This window comes from Macaca thibetana, chromosome 1 (assembly GCF_024542745.1).
Source record: "Macaca thibetana thibetana isolate TM-01 chromosome 1, ASM2454274v1, whole genome shotgun sequence".
Classification (NCBI taxonomy): Eukaryota; Metazoa; Chordata; class Mammalia; order Primates; family Cercopithecidae; genus Macaca; species Macaca thibetana.
This window is the reverse complement of record NC_065578.1, coordinates 160,337,335-160,355,253: the sequence shown is the minus strand read 5'-3', so window position 1 is coordinate 160,355,253 and position 17,919 is coordinate 160,337,335. Positions and strand designations below refer to the sequence as shown.

Here is a 17,919-nt window from a genome sequence, read left to right as displayed (position 1 = left end):
CCAAGGCAGCAAGTCACCCATGACCCTTCTCCCTGTGTGCCATGTCAACTGGTCACTAAGTGCTGTGACCCAACCCTTTTACTCTTCCCTCCCCCATCTTACTGCTCTGGTCCAAGCATTGGTTTTTCACCTTGATTACTACAACAGCCACTATCCCTCTACTGTACTGTGCCCAGAAATCTATCTTCTTGCAACTGTCAAGCAATCCTTTAAGGCAATATTTTTTTTTTCTTCTTTCTTTTTGAGACAGAGTTTCGCTCTTGTTGCCCAGGCTGGAGTGCAATGGCGCAATCTCAGCTCATCACAACCTCCGCCTCCCAGGTTGAAGTGATTTTCCTGCCTCAGCCTCCTGAATAGCTGGGATTACAGGCATATCCCAACATTGCCCGCTAATTTTTTTTTTTTTTTTTTGAGATGGATCTCGCTCTCTCACCCAGGCTGGAGTGCAGTGGCGCAGTCTCGGCTCAGTGCAAGTTCTGCCTCCTGGGTTCACGCCATTCTCCTGCCTCAGCCTTCCGAGTAGCTGGGACTATAGGCGCCTACCACCATGCCTGGCTAATTTTTTGTATTTTTAGAGACGGGGTAACACCGTGTTATCCAGGATGGTCTTGATTTCCCAACCTCATGATCCACCCACCTCAGCCTCCCAAAGTGCTGCAATTACAAGCGTGAGCCACCACGCCCGGCCACGGCCAGCTAATCTTTTTATATTTGTAGTAGAGATGAGGTTTCTCCATGTTGGTCAGGCTGGTCTTGAACTCCCAACCTCAGGTGATCAGCCCACCTCAGCCTCCCAAAGTGCTGGGATTACAGGCGTGAGCCACTGCACCCGGCCTAAGATTTCTTAATTTCAACAGTATTGACATTTCTGGCAGGATAATTCTTTGTGGTGTGGGATGTCTGTTCTGTGCTTTGTAGGACTGAGCCACATCCCTGGTCTCTATAGGCAACACACCAGATCATTCCTACCCACAGTTGCAACAGTCAAAAAACATCTCTAAACATTGCCAAATGTCCGCTGGAGGGCAAGTGTCCCAGGTTGAGAACCACTGCTTTAAGGATGGGTTATCTCTGAATGCAGGCACCTGAATGCCACTAAACATTTTATACAGGAGAAAGTTAAAATTTCTTTGCCCCCCACAATGGCCCCCTAACATCTCAAATCCATGGTGCTCAACAAATATTTGAAAAAGAAATCCAAACCAAGGTCATTCAGTCCTGTAACTTGTTCTCTAGTTCCTTCCTCCATTCCAAATTCCATCTACAAGGTAGTCGAGATCACCCAAATATAACGTGCTCGTGTTTTCCATATTTTTTCCTGTAAGTCTCTGCCTTGAACCCTGCCCTGTACCCCAACTCATTGTCAGTATCTGGTGCAAGTGCCAGTCCTCCTGGAAAGCTCCCTTCGTCTTGCCTGAGGCTTCCTGTGGCCTCCAGGCACTGAGCATATGTCTCACCCACTCTACTGAGCTTTAAGCAGAGGGAAGACAGAAAAAGAGCAGCTTCCTCACTGCAGGTGGGTGTACTAGTGCAGGACACTGAACGCCTAGAAGCAGCAACATGAGTCACATCACAGGATCTCAGATCTGAAGGTGGGGATACAGGGTAGAGCTGAGAATAGCACAAGTCTTCATGAGGGAAAAGTTAGGCCCCAAGATCCTGTCTTTCACTTTATACAAGCAGACAACTAATGCATCCAACAGAAAACAAGTTTACACCCTGGGGCAGTTAAATCTAAAACTCTGGCCTCAGATACAGCTCAGGCTATAGGTGAGGAACCAGACTGAAAGCTGGGCAGAACTTACTGAGAGTCTGCACTACAGAGAAAAAGAAACAGTCAAGGTCTCCTGTCCCATCTATGCGTTCTTGGAGGTCAGAAATGGTTGGATTTCTAATAGGGACCGGGCACTTTGGAGGTGCTCTGTCTTCTCTTAGGCCACTTCCCCTTAGTTTTCAGTTCTGCATCACCAGAGTAACCACCCTCCTCTACAAGGACTCCATGGAGCCAGCTGAGCATGGGGACCTGGGTCTTGGGGGAGTTATAAATGGAAGCCAATGTGACCTGCAGGAAGTCATCTAGGTTTAGATCTTGTTATGGCCAGGACTAGGACTAGAGTCCATCTGCTGCATCCTCCAGTAACAACATCCGTGAGAAAGCCAGCCCAGGAAGGGCAATGCTTACCTATGCTCATGCTTTAAGTAGAATAGTTGACCATTGCACAATATGGGTTTGAGAGGCATGGGTCCACTTAGATGCGGCTTTTTCTTTTTTTTTTTTTTTTTTGAGACGGAGTCTCGCTGTGTCGCCCAGGCTGGAGTGCAGTGGCCGGATCTCAGCTCACTGCAAGCTCCGCCTCCCGGGTTCACGCCATTCTCCTGCCTCAGCCTCCCGAGTAGCTGGGACTACAGGCGCCTGCCACCTCGCCCGGCTAAGTTTTTGTATTTTTAGTAGAGACGGGGTTTCACTGTGTTACCCAGGATGGTCTCGATCTCCTGACCTCGTGATCCGCCCGTCTCGGCCTCCCAAAGTGCTGGGATTACAGGATTGAGCCACCGTGCCCGGCCAGATGTGGCTTTTTCAATACAAGTTGCATTGAGTGTGCCTGCCTTCCCTTTTACCTCTTCAACCCTCTTTTGCCTCTGCCACCCCTGAGATAGCAAGAACTCCTCCTCTTCCTACTCAAGGTAAAGATGAGGATGAAGACTTTATAATGATCCATTTCCATTTAATGAACAGTAAATATATTTTCTCTTAGATTTTTCTCTAGCTTACTTTCTTATAAGAATGTGATATGTGGCCAGGCGTGGTGGCTCAAGCCTGTAATCCCAGCACTTTGGGAGGCCGAGACGGGTGGATCACAAGGTCAGGAGATTGAGACCAGCCTGGCTATCACGGTGAAACCCCGTCTCTACTAAAAAAACACAAAAAACTAGCCGGGCGAGGTGACAGGCACCTGTAGTCCCAGCTACTCGGGAGGCTGAGGCAGAATGGCGTAAACCCGGGAGGCGGAGCTTGCAGTGAGCTGAGATCCGGCCACTGCACTCCAGCCTGGACGACAGAGCGAGACTCCGTCTCAAAAAAAAAAAAAAAAAAAAAAAAAAAAAAAAAAAAAAAAAAAGAATGTGATATGTAATATATTAATAATATGTTAATTGGTTGTATTATTGGTAAGGCTTCCAGTGAATGCTAGGTTATTAGTTAAGTTTTGGGGCAGACAAAAGTTATACGTGGATTTCTGACTGCACAGGGTCAGCACCCCAACCCGTGTTGTTCAAGGGTCAACTGTGCTTGTTAAGACTCCAAGAGTCTCTAAGTTTCAGGTCACAACCCCAAGACAAAGAATTTCTCTTCTCCATCCTCACCCTATCAGAGGTTCCATAGTTTGAAAGGAACCCAAGCAAGGCTCCCAAGGGACTGGGCCCTATCTGGGTTTGGAGGTGGGGAGGTGGGAGGTAAGGTCGGGCAAAGACTGAACAAAAACGCTTCCTGTTTATTTCGAAAGTACAAAGAGGGATGGGTCATAGATGAGAACATGACTTACCTTCCATTCTGTCTGGGGGCCAGGAGAAGAGGTATGGCAGCTGCTAGGTTATCCAAATAAATCGTCGAGCTTGCTACCCTCAGCTTTAACTGCTCATTCTATCTGTTATCTAATCACAGGAGAGTGCTCAGGGTTAGGAGTCCAACCCTCACCGGATGTTCGCCTTCCTGTGGCATGGGGCATGTGCTCTGGGAGGGGTGGTCTCTCTACATAATGGATTAAACTGCTAATATGTATGAATTCATGGGCCTAGTGAGAGGAAGAGAAGGAAAGAAAACATCAGCTCACTGGTTTCTGGGTGAAGATACTGGCAGAGCAGACTAGGGGCACCTGCCAAACATCAACAGATCCAGGTCCGTTAATAGGCACTTTATTTTATTTCTTTATTTTCTGGAGACGGAGTTTTGCTCTTGTTGCCCAGGCTGGAGTGCAATGGTGTGATCTCAGCTTACTGCAACCTCTGCCTCCTGGGTTCAAGCAATTCTCCTGCCTCAGCCTCCTGAGTAGCTGGGATTACAAGCATGCACCACCACGCCCGGCTACTTTTTTGTAATTTTAGTAGAGACGGGGTTTCACCATGTTGGCCAGGCTGGTCTCGAACTCCTGACCTCAGGTGATCCACCCGCCTCAACCTTCCAAAGTGCTGGGATTACAGGCATGAGCCACCGTGCCTGGCAATCGGCACTTTAATAGAGCAAGTTTCTCCCACCTCTTTCCCTTCCTTCTGTGCCCTTATTCCACCTCTAACCCCAGTACTAGAGGAACCAGTAGGTTAGGAGTCTCCTGGGAACAGCTTTGGTGAAAGACTCTGGAGTAAAATAGAAAAAATCAACCGCTATAGCAAGGGAGACTTGTGTTGCTTACATGAAAGAAAGAGGGCACACGTAAGGACACATACCCACGTCAGAGCCATGCTATTCGCAAATTAAGACAAATGAACACAGTAGGTTTAGGCCCTTGTCTTTTGGGGACTATGGGGACTCAGGCAAAGGGGGAATACAGCCAAGCAGAAGACTGTCAGACCTCTCTGCTCAGAAATGCAAATACAGAGGAAAATGGTAAAAAAGGAAGAGGGCCAACACGTGGGGACTGACCAGTACACAGGGCCACAGCCCCTCTGGACCTAAGCATGCAGTTCCACGGTAGGGGCAGTCTGTGACCCTGGGCACTATGCGGTAGGCTCTGGGATTCCATCCTCTTGGCAAATACCCGCCCAGGGATCAAGGAGCAAGGCTCACAGATGCTGGGAATAAGTCTCTAGATTAACGCTAGTAACCAGTTTCCTGAAACCAAAGCAAGGCCATGCACCACTGCACTGCAGCCTGGGCGACAGAGCGAGACTCCGTCTCCAAAGAAATAAAATAATAATAAAAAAATAATAATAGGCCGGGCGCGGTGGCTCACGCCTGTAATCCCAGCACTTTGGGAGGCCGAGGCGGGTGGATCACGAGGTCAGAAGATCGAGACCATCCTGGCTAACATGGTGAAACCCCGTCTCTACTAAAAATACAAAAAAACTAGCCGGGCGAGGTGGCGGGCGCCTGTAGTCCCAGCTACTTGGAGGCTGAGGCGGGAGAATGGCGTAAACCCGGGAGGTGGAGCTTGCAGTGAGCAGAGATCGCGCCACTGCACTCCAGCGTGGGCGACACAGCGAGACTCCGTCTCAAAAAAAAAAAAAAATAAATAAAAAATAAAAAAATAAAAAAATAAAAAAATAAAAAAATAATAATAAAAGCAGCCTCCCTGAACCTGGACTGTTCTAGAAAGGGCCTTTTGTTTAGCCATTAACTACTGCCAGAACCTTTTACTAATACACTGATCTCTGAAACCACATGTGAGCAGAAATGGTATGCCTCTAGAACAATAGTTCCTAATTTCCTCATTAGGAACTCCGTTGAGAATAAGAGATATGGATTTCTTGATTAAAAGTCTCATAGGCACTTTTAAGATTTACTTTATAGCCAGGCATGAGGTGGTACCTGTAGTCTACCACATGGGGAGGCTGAGGCAGGAGGATGGCTTGAGCCCAGGAGTCCAAGGCTGTAGCATGCTGTGACCACATCTGTGAGAATAACCACTACACGCCAGCTCGTGCAACACAGCAAGACCCTGTCCCTTAAAGTAAGTTGTTTTGAGGCCGGGCGCGGTGGCTCACGCCTGTAATCCTAGCACTTTGGGAGGCCAAGGTGGGTGGATCACGAGGTCAGGAGATCGAGACCATCTTGGCTAACACGGTGAAACCCCATCTCCACTAAAAATACAAAAAATTCTCCGGGCATGGTGGCAGGCGCCTGTAGTCCCAGCTACTCCGGAGGCTGAGGCAGAAGAATGGCATGAGCGCAGGAGGCGGAGCTTGCAGTGAGCCAAGATGGTGCCACTGCACTCCAGCCTGGGCCACAGAGTGAGGCTGTCTCAAAAAAAAAAAAAAAAAAAAAAAAAAAAAAGGAAAAAAAAAAAAAGTTGTTTCGCATCTTCATAGTCCCAGGCTGGAGATCACTGTTTTTTGTTTTTTGGAATCTTATTTCTTGGACCCTGTGTTTGTAAGGCATCAAGACAGAGCCCTCAAGTCTAAGATGGTTGCTGTGGAGACAACCTCTACTGCCCCCTCTTGGTCATCAGATGGGAGGAGTGGTTAGAAGTGCTTGACTCCTTGTGGCACTGAAGTCCAGCAGTTTCTGTCCCAGAATGCTGGGGGCAGAGAAACTTTTGGCAGCTTTCATCAGAACCTCCAGAAGGCTTACTCTTCCTCGAAGTGGGCTGGAGACAAGGGGGTACACATAGGGACCCCTGTGAAGTACTACAGCCTGGGTGCTGAGCTGGCGAAGAGCTGTCAGGGTGGTCCGCTCACACGGGAGGGAAGCAGTGCCAATCCTATACTAGACATGCCCTGGCTGGAGGCCCTAGCGGCAGAGGCCACCCTGCCCTTTAACTTAGAAAGACATCAAAGGAAGCTGAGAAGCTTAAAGATGGCCCACTGCCTGGGCAGAATTCCACAGAGTTCCACATTGCTTGCAACATCCATTGTATTTGTAGGGGGTCAGGGAACAGTGGAATGAGATGCACAACTGTGGTGCGAGAGACCAGGTATTACACGTGCCAGGACCCCTAGAACTCCTCACGCTCATCCTCGCTGTCCAAAGATTCTGTGCCTACTTCATAATCCTTCTCCAGGGCAGCCAGGTCCTCTCCGGCCCAGAGAGCTCCCCTTCCTCCATGCCCTCGTCCACATACCAGTGCATAAATGCCTGCTTGGCATACATCAGGTCAAACTTTGGGTTGAGGCAGGTCCAGGCCTTGGTGATGGCTGTGGTATTGTTTAGCATGCAGACTGCCCGCTGCACCTTGGCTACGGCACCCCCGGGCACCACTGTGGGGGACTGGTAGTTGATGCCAACCTAAGAAGAAACAAAGAAGTATAAGCACCTGGTTCTGTGTTTCCTGGAACGGTAGTATAGGGATCCCCATAACTGGGGAAGGGGCGTTTGTCAACTTGTAAGAAATAAAGATAGAGGAAGATGATCACCACCACAAGGAAACAAACAAGTCTAGAATGAGGGAGCTTCTGCAAGACAAGACTAGTGCCTTCACAGTCACAGTCAAGAAAAAGGGGGCCAGGTGCAGTGGCTCATGCCTGTAATCCCAGCACTTTGGGAGGCCAAGGCAGGTGGATCACCTGAGGTCAGGAGTTCGAGACCAGCCTGGCCAACACGATGAAACCCCAACTCTACTAAAAATACAAAAAAAATTAGCTGGCCTCGTGGCAGGCACCTGTAATCCCAGCTACATGGGAGGCTGAAGCAGGAGAATCGCTTGAACCCAGGAGGCAGAGGTTGCAGTGAGCCAAGATCACGCCATTGCACTCCAGCCTGGGGGATGAGTGAGACTTTGTCTCAAAAAAAAAAAATAGGAAGGCCGGGCGCGGTGGCTCAAGCCTGTAATCCCAGCACTTTGGGAGGCCGAGACGGGCGGATCACGAGGTCAGGAGATCGAGACCATCCTGGCTGACACAGTGAAACCCCGTCTCTACTAAAAAATACAAAAAAACTAGCCGGGCGAGGTGGCGGGCGCCTGTAGTCCCAGCTACTCGGGAGGCTGAGGCAGGAGAATGGCGTGAACCCGGGAGGCGGAGCTTGCAGTGAGCCAAGATCATGCCACTGCACTCCAGCCTGGGCGGAAGAGCGAGACTCTGTCTCAAAAAAAAAAAAAAAAAAAAAAAAAAAAGGAAAAAGGGTGGACTCTTATGCTAGGAGACAAATAAGCATAATGCCTGCTCCTTGATTAGATCATGACTGAAAAATTGACTATAAAAAAACATTTGTGGGCCGGGCACAGTGGCTCACACCTGCAATCCCAGCACTTTGGGAGGCTGAGGTTGGCTGATCACTTTGAGGTCAGGAGTTCAAGACCAGCCTGGCCAACATGGCGAAACCCCATTTCTACTGAAAATACAAAAAATTAGCCGGGCGTGGTGGCGCATGCCTGTAATCCCAGTGATTCGGGAGGCTGAGACAAGAGAATCGTCTGAACCCTGGAGGTTCCGTGAGGTTGCAGTGAGCTGAGATGGCACCCACTGTACTCCACCCTTGGCAACAGAGCAAGGCTCCATCTTCCCCAACCGCCATCCCCCCGCAAAAGTAGTGAGTTTAAATGGGTCAGTAAAGCAAAAATAAAAGAAACAGACCTAGATGTTAAATCCAGGTAGTGGCTATATGGGTGTTAAATGAACTAGTATCCCTACTTTCCGGTAGCCTAAAAAGTGTTAAAAGTTAGGGAAGCTCTCCAATTAGACCTACTTTAACCATTTGTCTACCCAGAATATGTTGTTTTATTTTTTAAGAAACAGGGTCTCGCTCTGTTGCTGAGGCTGGAGTTGGGGGTGCAATCATAGCTCACTGCAGCCTCGACCTCCTGGACCCCGGTGATCCTCCCACCTCAGCCTTCTGAGTAGCTAGAACTGTAAGCACACACTAGCACGACTGGCTAATTTTTTTTTATATTTTGTACAGATGGAGTCTCACATTGCCCAGGCTGGTTCAAACTCCTGGGCTCAAGCCATCCTCCCACCTCTGCCTCCCAAAATGCTGGGATTACAGGCCTGAATCACTGCACCCAGCCCAGAATATATAATACATTTTAGTGTTTCTCATCCTCAAAAAAAAAAAAAAAAAAAAGTCAACGTCCCATTAGTGTCTCTGGGGACAACAAGCTGAGCATGTCCTAACGGCAGTCAGTTCTTCCTGTAAGCAGCTAAAGATCTTCCTAATATGGAAGCAGAAACAGTCTGCTTCCCAAAGATATCCTACCCTGCATTTCCATTTCTGAGCTACAGGACAACTCTTCCACACTAGCAAGCAGCTATTATCCCTGCCTCTCCTCCTGTTGTGGTCATGTCCACAGCAGTGTCATGGGGCAGGAAAATTATATATGTTTTCTAATGCCACAGGTACCGTCTTTAATCTTTCTGGAGCCTTACCCCAGAACAAAACCCATAAACCAAACTAGGTCATATGCCCAGCACCCTGGGAAGGTCAACCGATAACAGGGTGGGGCATAAATGAGTGCTTCTTCCTCATTACTGCAAAAGGAAGAGAACGCATCTACAGACACAGAACACAAGAAGCCTCTGACCTGATCCGCACTTTCCCCATCATCTGATAATGGGTCTCTCTGGCTTCTAAAAGCCTTCCCTTCTGAGCAGGAGCCACAGCATGTGGTTATGTCCCTAGCACAAGTGACGAGGAGGCCATTCTCCCCAGTGTGACTGGCAGCCCTAGGGAACGCCTTTTTACCAGGCTAAGTAAAATGAAATGGATACTTTTCCTTTCATCAAGGCAATCTTTTTTTTTTTTTTTTTTTTTTTTTTGAGACGGAGTCTCGCTCTGTCCCCCAGGTTGGAGTGCAGTGGCGCGATCTCGGCTCACTGCAAGCTCTGCCTCCTGGGTTCATGCCATTCTACTGCCTCAGCCTCCCGAGTAGCTAGGACTACAGGCGCCCACCACTGCGCCCAGCTAATTTTTTGTATTTTTAGTAGAGACGGGGTTTCACCGTGGTCTCGATCTCCTGACCTTGTGATCCGCCCACCTCGGCCTCCTAAAGTGCTGAGATTACAGTGTGAGCCACCGTGCCCGGCCTAGGCAATCTTTCAAGTAGAACCCACCCTGGCTTACAGTCCAAGGCCTGGTTTCTAGACCAGCCAAGATCTATCTAGTTAAAGGCATCCTCTGGCAGGGCACAGTGGCTCATACCCGTAACACTTTGGGAGGCCATCGTAGGTGGATCACCCATGCGCAGGAGTCTGAGACCAGCCTGGGCAATATGGTGAAGCCCCACCTCTACAAAAAAATACAAAGTTAGCAGGGTGTGGTGGCACAAACCTGTGGTCCCAGCTACTGAGGAGGCTGAGGCAGGAGGACTGCTTGAGCATTGAGGTCAAGGCTGCAGTGAGCCAAGATCATGCCAGTGTACTCCAACCTGGGTGACAGAGTGAGATCCTGTGCATTTGTTCCTCACACCTGCTCTGTAGGAAGCTCCCTTCTCAGCAGGTATACAGGCTATGTGCTAACTACCCTTTACCCCCACTTGCCTTGAAACCTGTGGGATACCAGTCCACAAAACGAATATTCGCTTGGTTTTAATGGTGGCATTCTCATTCCTGGGCACCACTTCTTCACGGCAGAGCATGCAGCAGGCCATGTACTTGCCGTGGTGAGGTTCACACTTGACCATCTGATTGGAGGGCTCAAAGTAGGCACTGGTGATCTCTGCCACTGAGAGCTGCTCATGGTAGGCCTTCTCAGCTGAGATAATGGGTGAGTAGGTCACCAGAGGAAAGTGGATGCGAGGATAGGGCATCAGATTGGTCTGGAACACTATGAGGTCCACATTGAGGGCACCGTCAAAACGCAAGAAAGTAGTGATGGAGGACGCAATCTGGCTGATGAGCCAGTTGAGGTTGGCATAGGTAGGGCACACGTTGTGGCAGCAGAGATCATAGATGGCCTCGTGGTCTACCATGAAGGCAGTCTGAGTGTTCCAGTGTGGTGTGGGTGGTCAAGATGGAGTTATAGGGTTCTACAGCTGTCATGGACACTTGGGGGACTGGGTAGATAGAAAATTCCAACTTGAGGCTGGGCGTGGTGGCTCATGCCTGTAATCCCAGCACTTTGGGAGGCTGAGGTGGGCGGATCACCCGAGGTCGGGAGTTCAAGACCAGCCTGACCAACACGGAGAAACCCCGTCTCTACTAAAAATACAAAATTAGCCAGGCGTGGTGGCACATGCCTGTAATCCCAACTACTAGGGAGGGTGAGGCAGGAGAATCGCTTGAACCTGGGAGGCAGAGGTTGCGGTGAGCCGAGATCACGCCATTGCACTCCAGCCTGGGCAACAAGAGTGAAACTCCGTCTCAAAAAAAAAAAAAGAAAATTCCAACTTGAACTTCTTGCCATAGTCAACAGAAAGCTGCCCCATCACCAGGAAGGTAAAGCCTGAGCCAGTGCCATCCCCAGAACTATGGAAGATCAGGAAGCCCTGAAGCCTGGTGCACTGGTCTGTCTGGAGTAGGCGATAACATCACTACTTTGGCCTACAAAAGTGCTGGGATGGCAACACCCCATCTCTACAAAAAAATACAAAAATTATCTGGGTGTTGTGGTGTGCACCTGTAGTCCTAGCTACTCAGGAGGCTGATGTGGGAGGACCACTTGAGCCCAGAAGGTGGAGGTTGCAGTGAGTTGTGACTGCACCACTAGTGGCACTCCAGCCTAGGCAACAGAGCAACTCTCTCAAAAAAGGAAAAAAAAAAAAAAAGAGATGAACTACAAGAGGTTTGGAGTTCCTAGGGAAAAGATGACTTGGAAAGGCAGTGTGGTGTATATACAATGGTCGGGATGAGGCAGGACACAGGATTTGCAGTCAGAGAGCCAGGCCCTCTCTGTTTTGTTGCCGTGCCCCCTAGTTACAGCAGAGTGGGAGTGGTGGTGGCATCCTGTTGAACATACAGATTACCAGGCCTCACCTCAGACTGGAACCCAGGAACCTGCAGCTTTAACAAGTACCCCACGTGATTCTCATATAGCTGTTCCTTGGGTAAGAAAATCATCAGTCTACACCAGACACATGGGTAGTGACAGTATAAAAGAAGTCTAACGCTAGGAGGTTTTGTTTTGTTTTTGTTTTTGTTTTTGAGACGGAGTCTCGCTCTGTCGCCCAGGCTGGAGTGCAGTGGCGCCATCTCGGCTCACTGCAAGCTCCGCCTCCTGGGTTCACGCCATTCTCCTGCCTCAGCCTCCCGACTAGCTGGGACCACAGGCACCTGCCACCGCATCCAGCTAATTTTTTGTATTTTTAGTAGAGACGGGGTTTCACCGTGTTAGCTAGGATGGTCTTGATCTCCTGAACTCGTGATCTGCCCGACTCAGCCTCCCAAAGTGCTGGGATTACAGGCGTGTGCCACCACGCCCGGCCCCTAGGAGGTATTTTATTTTCATTCTTGAGGAAGGGAGCACAGAATCAGGTCACTTCCAAGTCCTCAGTCTCTACTGAGCAGCAGAGAGTAGTCTAGGCAATCCCTCTACAGCAACAGCGCCAAAGTCCTGGCTCACAGGTAGCCTCACTCGTAGTTCTCAGTGCCTCAGATAGGGGAAGGGTGAACTGGAGAAATGGTTGAGCGCTAAACAGGAGCCCCTCCCACCTGGACAGATCTGCGTAGGAGTCTAAGAACGGCAAGCTGAGCTGCTGTAGAGATAGATCAAAGGTCAAAGAAGGTTTGGATCAGACAGACCTGGCAAAGTGAGGAACCACCAGGGCAGAAGCTTGAGTCCACAAACTCAAGGCAGAGTAGGTTATTCAGGCTTCCAACTCTAGAACTGCACCCAGGACAGAAAACATGTATCCTCTTAGGAGAGAGTGAATGGACTGAGAGGCCAGAGGAATGATGTCAGGTGCCAGCCCACGCTGTGGTTGCCTCCCAGCCAGGAAGAGGGTTAAGGATGCAATGACCTCCTGTAGGTGCCGGAGGCCTGCTCGCCAGTTTTCCGATTCGCTCCAGCACCAAATCGATGGTCTCCTTCCCCGCAGTGTAGTGGCCACAGGCATAGTTGTTGGCAGCATCTTCTACGCCAGATACCAGCTGCCCAGGGTGGAAGAGCTGCCTATAAATGTCAGTTCTTACCCCATCCTGAGGGGAAGAAAGAACAAAGGTAAAACAAGCTGGTTCATCCCCAAGGGAACGCCAGACACCAGAACCTTTGCTGCTAAGCCTCCCCAGGTACAACTGCCCAACAGAGTGATGATACACGGCGTCCCAGAGGCCCACTTCTTTTTCTTTTCTTTTCTTTTCTTTTTTTTTTTTTGAGACAGAGTCTCGCTCTTGTTGCCCAGGCTGGATGCAATTGCACGATCTTGGCTCACCACAACCTCCTTCTCCCGGGTTCAAGCAATTCTCCTGCCTCAGCCTCCCAACCAGAGACCCACTTCTAAGGCTGGGTCCTGCCTGGGCCTAAGACGGGGAGAGCAGGTGGCACCTTCAGTGGTCCCTTCCCTCTGATCACAGCCACTTCATTGTGCTGGGTGAGGAATCAGAGTGGTGTTAAGGAGAATCTCACTTCACTTTTGAATGGGGTAAGAATACAGCCCAATGTAAATTTTCACCACAGAAAGAGAGAAAAAAAAAAAAGAATACAGACTAATGAAGAAACCCAGTCCACCATTTAACATCTAAAATAACAGCTTTAAAAAAACGCAGGAGGGGTAGAATTGTCATGATTAGGAAACTGAGGAGATCCAGATGCAGAACGGAGGAAGCAGGAAAGCCCCCGGAAGCCAGCAACAGCCAAGTTCACACAGGCCCACATCCTACGTGGGGGCCTATTTCAGTTAAGGCCGAGCAGGGGGCCATTATGAATGTTCTCGGCTCCCTGCTTCTTACGTAACAGGCTGCCCTCAAGAGTCTGAGGACACTGAAAAGCAAGTTTTAAATTTCTGCTTTTACATCTGCTCCTTTCTGCAGTCTGCATTCTAGGCCTGATCCCTGACTCCTATCTGGCAGTTTCCTGGCAGAGCTGTGCTAATGATCTTCCTCTCAATACAGGAAGCCTCCAGGACCCCCTCTGAGGACATAGTCTAGACAAAAGCAATAGACTTCAGACTTCAGTGCCGTTCATGGCAGGGGACTGCTTGCATCTCAAGTGTTTTCCCCTTAAACAGACATTGGCACTAGCAAAAACTATGGCCTAGGGGAAGGGGCCCCTACTCCTCCATCCACTCACCTATGACAGCAGGTTCCAGGTCCACAGACAGCCCAGGACGCATGCTTGCCAGGCTGGGTCTCCCTGAAGAAGGTGTTGAAGGAGTCATCGCTGCTCCCCAGGGCCTTGTGGCTGAGCATGGTGCCACTGCGCTGGGTGTCGTGCTCCAGGCAGTATAGCTCCCAGCAGGCATTGCCCATCTGCACTCCGGCCTGGCCCACATGGATGGAGATGCACTCACACCGCGAGGGTGAGCCCTGAGTGGTGCAGAGCGAAAGGTGGGGACCTGAAAAGCCTTCTCTGGGAACATCCCTCGTCTTTCCTCCCTAAAGGCTGAAACTTAGTGTTACCTAGTCCAAAGTTCAGACGACTGGCCGGGTGCAGTGGCTCACACCTACTTATAATATAATCCCAGCACTCTGGGAGGCCGAAGCAGGCAGATCACCTGAGGTCAGGAGTTCGAGATCATCCTGCCCAACATGGTGAAACCCCGTCTCTACTAAAAATACAAAATTAGCCGGACGTGGTGGTGGGCGCCTGTAGTCCCAGCTACTTGGGAGGCTGAGACAGGAGAATCACGTGAACCCAGGAGGCAGAGGTTGCAAGGAGCTGAGATCACAACACTGCACTACAGCCTAGGCGACAGAGAAAGACTCCATCTCAAAAAAAAAAAAAAATCAAACCAAAGAACCCAAATCCAGAAGACCCAGTTCTCTTTCCAGGCCTTCCCATACTTTAAGCCAAACCACCTCCAGGCCCTCATGTTCCTTCATTCACTCAGAGCTTGAGGTGGTTATGCCTAGGTTTCTGGGGCAGGAACTAGAGAAAGCCAAAACCAAACAGCCAAATCTCACTGCACAGTGTCCTCCTTGCTGTTTGGGGTGGCTTGGGAAAGCTCAGAGTCCTGTATTCCAAGACAGGCCCACCAAGAGGTTCTAGACTCAAGCACCGGGGCCTAGAAAAGGAGGTCTCCCATGGGCAGTGACTATCTCCTCAGCATCCCAAAAGGGCAGAAGACTAAGTTCAGACCTGTGGATCAACTGAGGAAGCAGCCTTGCAGTTAGAGCTAGCCTTCTGAAAGCTCACCCACAAACTCCCCTTTTTGGGGGACAGGCACCTATCCTAGACACCTGTCCCTGCCAACTGCAGTACAAGCAAGCGAATTCATGCAAGTACTCCTTAATTAAGCATCACAGCGGAGACCAAAAGACACACCCCACCTTTCGACTCTTTTCACTCAGGTAACTCCTATGATGGATAAACCCTCCCTCCCATCTTCTGGTCCTTCACCCCAACCCACAGTCTAGGGGGATCAATTTAAAAGGGCTGCGCACCTCCCAGATACTGAAGCGATCTTCTAGGATGACAGTAGGCAACAGTTTAACAGTCTTAGGAACTACCCTCCAAGACAGCCTCAGAGCCTTTAAGGGGGCTCAGAGCAGAGGCAGTGATCAAGAGGTTTCTGGGGTGCACAGGGACCTCTGTGTACCCACCTCAAGTTCTTAGGGTTTTTTGTTGTTGTTGTTGTTTGTTTGTTTGAGACGGATTCTCGCTGTCTCCCAGCCTGGAGTGCAGTGGCGAGATCTCAGCTCACTTGCAAGCTCCGCCTCCCGGGTTCAAGCGATTCTCCTGCCTCAGCCTCCTGAGTAGCTGGGACTACAGGCGCCCGTCACCACGCCCGGCTAATTTTTTGTATTTTTTAGTAGAGATGGGGTTTCACCGTGTTAGCCAGGATGGTCTCGATCTCCTCACCTTGTGATCCGCCCGCCTCGGCCTCCCAAAGTGCTGGGACTATCGGCGTGAGCCACCGCGCCCGGCGTTTTGTTTTGATTTTTTTGAGACGGAGTTTCACTCTTGTTGCCCAGGCTAGAGTGCAATGGCGCGATTTCCGCTCACCGTAACCTCAGCCTCCTGGGTTCAAGAGATTCTTCTGCCTCAGCCTCTTGAGTAGCTGGGATTACAGGCATGCGCCACTACGGCCGGCTAATTTTGTATTTTTAGTAGAGACGGGTTTCTCCATGTTGGTCAGGATTGATCCGCCCGCCTCGGCCTTCCAAAGTGCTGGAATTACAGGCGTGAGCCACCGCGCCCGGCCAGTTAAGTTCTCAGTTTTAACAGAGGGACCTTAAGTCCTTGGGTAGCAAACAGGAGAAAACTCAAGAACACTGTTTTCTAGGCCCCAAGAGCTTACAGGAATCCCTAGTCAAGTATGGGACCAAAGGTCGAGGACCTCTACCTCTGGCAAGAGTCGGGCGTCCAGGACAAAGACATTCAGGGAAACAGGTTCTGAACTGGAGAAACCTGTTAGAGCTTCCCAATCATCCTGGGCCCTGCCTCCTGTGCGGGAGTATGATCTCAGAGGGAGGCGGGGACCGCAGCTACAGGCGGGCACTTCTTTGTCCAGGACCGCAGCGGGAGAAATATGGGGCAGGTCCTAGATCCCCTCCAGGCTCCTGAGCGCGCTCCGCCGCAGAGCACTCTGCTGCCCGACCTTGCGCGCAGCGCACAGGCGACCCCACCACGTTCTCGCCCGCGCTTTACTGCTCGCCAGCCTCCCTAGTCCTGCAGCGCTTGTGGAGCGCTCAGAACGTTTCTAGCTCGCACCGCCTCCCGCAGGGGAAGTAGGGTAGAAAAGTTGTGCCGGGACTCCTCGGGCGTCCCAGTGCTTTCTGCAGAGCCCATTTTCGCCCTGAACGTCCAAACGCCCCTGGCATCCCCGCGCAGCCCACCCCACACCCTGGACTGCCGGGGCGCCCTTCCTTTCTGCGCTGCGGGACCTTCCCACCGACCCCCCGAGCGCCCCTGGCATCCTCGCCATCGTGCAGCACCCTACCCCGCACAGCATCCCTCACCACCATGGTTGATCCAGTAGTTGAAGTTGGTGGAGAGTCGCTGACTGCAGACACTCCTCCGGTCTTCAACAACACTACGAATCCCAACGCGCGGTTGCTGGCGGGCCTTATAAATCCCCGGAGGGCCGCCGGTTGTGCCTCCCAGCGGGGGCTCCCATTGGGTCGCAGCTAGACAGAGGTCGTCCCCCACGCGACTCTCACTGGGCCAGGCCCCCACCGAGGCCCGCCCCTCTCTCCGCTATTGGCCGGCCGCTTAGGAAACATCCCCGCCGCAGACGGTCATTGGGCAGTTTGTACAGCCAAAGGGAGGCAGGGTCTCGGGCGTCCGCGTCCTCCCGGCTAGCATAACCCTCTGCTCTGTTGGGGTGAGGGCTGGTTCTAAGAGGTGGAATCTTTGGGGAAACAGTTTCGTTCTGTTTTGGTTTTAGGACTTTACACCAGTGACGCCGCGGACCTGATTCGAAAAATGTGTCGGCCTTGGAGGAGGGTGCATACTTAACTTCAAAAACCACTAGAGAGGGAAAAATGCTGTGATGAGAACCGACGGCTGGGAGCTTCCAGAGCGGGACAAAATGCGGCTGGGGTGGATAGCATGGGCAGACAGGCATGGGAAAGGACACTGCAGGCGCCAGTAGTTGACGTTTACTTCCCTTTTGACCGAAGCAACTGCTAAGGTCCAGGTGACTCAGATTCCTGCAAGAGCAAGGGGTCCGGGCTGGCCAAAGCAGACTGAGGGGGGCCTGTGGGGTGGAGGTGAAAAGGAGGCGTGGGGCCTTCAATCCTAGGCTGGAGAGTTTGCATATAATTTCCCTGGCATATAATTTCAAACCATCGAGGGGTTTTGAGCAGAGGAGTGATGCGATCACTGCAGCATTCTGAGCAGTACTGAGATGTTACTTGTGCATTATTTTTTCCAGTGATGGTTTCATATTGTTCCATGCTAAACAGCATTCACATACTTTTCCCTTTTTCCAAACTTTTCCTTAGCTGAGATGTTTTACTTCCAAATACCTTAGTGTAACAAATTAGCGCCTTTCCTTTTGGGAGGGTTAATTAGTGTTTGGTTTATCAAATGATTGGCCACCCCGCCCAGTGATTACCCTTACTATTCGTGAGGCACATTCCAGAGGAACCCAAAGCATCACCATCTCCTATTCATCCCCACTTCCCGTGGACAGGTGATTGCATCCAGTTGGTATAGAATCAGGCTTGGAGACTTGAATTACCTGAGGAAAATCTGCAGCTGATATGACTTTCTGCTGACAGAACTCAGCAAGA

General features: G+C 50.7%; 1 protein-coding gene and 1 pseudogene across 1 annotated transcript in view; one reads left to right on the top strand and one right to left on the bottom strand.

The window, feature by feature from the left end:
- Positions 1 to 17,919, top strand: part of TMEM183A (transmembrane protein 183A) — a 604,310-nt gene that overhangs the window by 362,786 nt on the left and 223,605 nt on the right. The window lies entirely within an intron of this gene.
- LOC126939546 (tubulin alpha-1C chain-like) lies at positions 5,254 to 16,720 on the bottom strand (annotated as a pseudogene).